Here is a 4,356-nt window from a genome sequence, read left to right on the forward strand (position 1 = left end):
TGTCTTAAAGAATCTGCCATGTCTCTAAGAAAAACCCATCTCACTATGAAATCCCAGAATCAGGTAGTCTTAAATTGGCCCCACTGTCCCATGCTTTCTTGATTATGCTGCATTACTGAGATGTGCATTCTAAACAAATTCTTTTCTGCATTTGGTATGGTGGGAGTTTGCTGCAGGAAACTTTTATGAGATTTTTGCTGAGTAAACTCACCTGGGGTACATCATAGTGGGTATAGTCTCCATGCCCTACCTCACCTCGAACTGGCAATTCCATGAATGCTGGGAATATATCCCACAGTCAGTAGTTAGACAAGAGATTTTGATATATATTGCCACTTGAGTTGCTGGCCTTTGTTTGCTGGACTAACTGATCAGGCAGCCTTCTGCCTTCTCCTTATTCTGCATGATCCCTTTACACAGCTGTAGGCTTAGTCGAACAGCCCTGTTTTTTGCTTCCCTGAGAGTCATTTGTCCTTTGATATGTGCCAGAGGATCGAACTTAGATGGCTTATGAATGAGCTCATGCTCTTCTTGTAAAAAACCTCTGATGACTGTTTGGTCTAAACTTTTCGTTCTCCAGCTAGTTCTTTAAGGTCCCTGTTATTGATAAGAGAGACCAACATACCATGGCTAGCCAGATCATTATTCTGAATTATACGAATCCTGAAAAGATTACTGTCAATCAGATGGTTTTCACAGTGGCTCTCTATACCTCTATGTGAGTACCAACATCCTGGATTGTTGAGCAGGCACTCTGGAACCATTCTGAGAGGCTGGCACTGCTACAGGGAAACATTGCCCACTTTTCCCAAAGCTTCCTCAAGATAACACTAAATCATCTGGTAGTCAGCTCAAAAAATTTGTATTGTGAATGTGCGTATCTTCCAAAATTGATGGAAAACAATGGAATGCCAATGCCTGGCTTCTTATAACAGTCTTTGCATTTATATCTATCACACTGACATGAAAAAAAACATATCTAAGAATAAAGAGTGGTGTATATATTAGCTTCGTTGACTTTAAAAGTCTTCAAAGCTGTTGAGGATCAGAGGAGCTCAGGTCAGAATTATAGGGCTGGGAAAAAGAAAAAAACATGTGATAACAAATGCTAGGAGCATGAGGGGAGGTAGATGTGCTCCTGTAAGGGGTTTGTGTACAGGGTTCCAGGGCAGTGGTCATCCACACGTGAAAAGCCTCCTAGTACTCTTCGGCCTCTTGGATATTTTCTGTTACCACTCAGGAGCTGCTTCCTGGACCCACTGGACTTCTGTAGTGGTAAACCATTATTATAATGGTCGTCCTTCAAAGTTGTCATTTTGGGAAGACATGCATACATCTTAATTATATTATCTTCTAGAATTGGAGTTGTACTGAGCCTCATCCATATTAGAAACTTAATGACACTACCACAAAGTAAGTCATAATCTATTTTTATATTATGCTGATATTGTTAGCAAAGATAGCATTAACTATATTTGGATTTTATATCTCAGCAATTTGTTAACAGATGAATACACCAATTCATTTATCTACTTTATTTACTAGATTTTTTTCCAAATGACATTCAATTATTTCTACAAATCAAATCCATAACAGGATAAGATAAATTTTTTACTTTTCAGGTAATTCCAAAGAACGTTTTATGCATTTCTCAGATAATTTCACTATGCACTAAATAAACCCATTTGCTTTACTGGAATAATGTTTGAATAGATGTCTAGAGTTGCAAGATCACAGTTTGAAGGGGGGCCATTAATGCCTATATTCATATTAAAAGTCATATTTTATTTTTAATTTCTTATAGCTATGTTCAGTACCATTTATTTTATCTATACAAATTAAGAATGAATTGTTAAAAATACATGATTCCCAGGTAAGTAAACATTTTCACTTGTTATCACCCCTATTTAAAGAATAAACATTCCTGTAGAAAGAAGTATGGCTATAGTCAGAATTATCTTGTTATAAGTCGAGCTGATACAGTCCTCATGACGCACAAATTTGTTCCTACTAGAGACTGAATTCCTCGTCTAGCGTCATCTCCTATCTTCTGTCTCTGCTTTCACACTTTCTCTTCCAACCCCCTCCTTTTGAATTCTTCCCCCACTCCAGGGTCATTTCTTGGGCCTCCACTGTCCTTTCGGAAGTAAGAATGTTCATCCAGTACATTCCCACAGCAGCTTTTCCCTACGTGGCCTCTCTTCAGTATCAGTATTTGTTGTGTGTCATTCTTTCTCAGTTGACCTTGAGCTTCTGAAATAGAGGCTACATAATATGTATTTTTATATCCCCCATGTCTCTCATGACATGTGACACTCCGTAGTTATTTTATAAGGTTTTGCTGGATTAATACATGATTGAAGTAATTTTGCCATCTTGATAAGTTGGAGGATGTTGTTATAAATGTTGTTTAGTAATAGTAATAGTCTCAGGTGCTATGGACATGTAAAGAGTGAAATAGGCCTCAGTGGCCCTCAATGGCCTCTAGTCTTTTGTTTTGAAAAACTGTGCCTTCATTTTCTTAATTTGGGGACAATATTATTCTTAAGTCACCTTTTTGAATCCTTCATTTCAATTAATATTTTAAACCCTGAAGATAGGGTGGCCTAGCAGAGCATTTGCACATAGCCAAGTTTAACTGATGTTTGAACCACTTTTGGTTGACTTGTGTCACATATATAGTAATAATCTGTGAACGAACTTCTAGGTTCTCCAGCTAAATAATCAAAATAGCACAAGTGCACATCATTCTTATTTTCCAGAGAAGTTATCTTTATTCATTAATTTAACAAATATTTCTTGTATATATGTGTAAAATAAACACTTTGCTAGGTTTTAGGGGTCTCAAAGGTGAATAAGGCAGACATGGTCCCTGCCTTTACTTCTGTTACACTCTAATGCAGAGAAGGTACCTCAGTGCAAGTAGTGTTCACTGGATTGTGTGGTGTAGGCTCACAGGGAGCAGGATAGATGCAATTGTAGCTCTAAAGTTGATCTGAGGTATCTGATGGGTCTTCTAGACAAGGGTCCACATAGAGCCCAAGATTTAGATTGGCCCATGTTTGTGGAAACAAATGGGGCTTAAGTGGAAAAATATGATGGAGTTTCTAGATGAGAAGACTCAGCCTCACATTTAGGTCTTTCTGGCACACTATGTACTTGACTCTTTTTATGTCAACACTAATCATCCCCAGACCTTTGTTACTATGCTCAAGTTAAAGATATAAGACATGAATATGCAGAAAAGAATAAAAATTGAGACCCTGAGCGTCTAAGCATCTGAGTACTTTACAACTCCCTGGGGGTGGGGGTCCCTGATGACCATCAGCATTTTTATCAATGAAGTACTTTTAATTAAGGTATGCACATTATTTATTTAGGCACAATGATTTTGCACATGTAATAGACTACCATATACTACAAACATAACTTTTATATGCATGGGGAAACCCAAAATTCACGTGACTCAATCTGTTCTATCACTTGCTTTATTGTGGTGGTCTGGAGAAAAATCTGCAATGTCTCCAAGGTATGCAGTACTGAACAATTCATATGGCTTTGTGTGACATATTAATAAGTAACATGTCTTGCTTTGCACTGAATGATATACTGAATATGGAGACAGCTGAAAGCTGTGCTTGGAGAAGAATAAGGAAAAAAGATTAATTCACCTTCTTATCAGGTATTTACTTGATTCTACAGAATGTTTAGTAGGCTTTGCATTATACAGGGTTCAACCTAGGAGAGAGTTTGTAAATGGTTGTATCATTATTTTTAATTATTAAATCATAGCTGTGTACATTAATGCGATCATGGGGCAACATACACTAGTTTTATAAACAGTTTGACACATTTTCATCACACTGGTAAACATAGCCTTCCTGGCATTTTCTTGATCATTGTGTTATGACATTTATATTCTACATTTACTAAGTTTCACATGTAACCTTGTAAGATGCACCACTGGTGTAATCCCACCAATCACCCTCCCTCCACCCCCCCTCCCTTCCCTTTCCCCCTTCCCCCTATTCTTGGGTTATAACTGGGTTATAGCTTTCATGTGAAAGCCATAAATTAGTTTCATAGTAGGGCTGAGTGCATTGGATACTTTTTCTTCCATTCTTGAGATACTTTACTAAGAAGAATATGTTCCAGCGCCATCCATGTAAACATGAAAGAGGTAAAGTCTCCATATTTCTTTAAGGCTGTATCATTTTTGAAACAGTGTATTTGTGCATTTAGAGAAGACACTTGCATAACCCCTTGTCTATGTAGCCTTAAGTTAATATTATAGGTCATGTTTGTAGAAACATCAATTAAGGAATGAAATTATGCCTTTAAATTTCTTTGTCACCC

The sequence above is a fragment of the Nycticebus coucang genome, chromosome 9 (assembly GCF_027406575.1).
Source record: "Nycticebus coucang isolate mNycCou1 chromosome 9, mNycCou1.pri, whole genome shotgun sequence".
Lineage (NCBI taxonomy): Eukaryota > Metazoa > Chordata > Mammalia > Primates > Lorisidae > Nycticebus > Nycticebus coucang.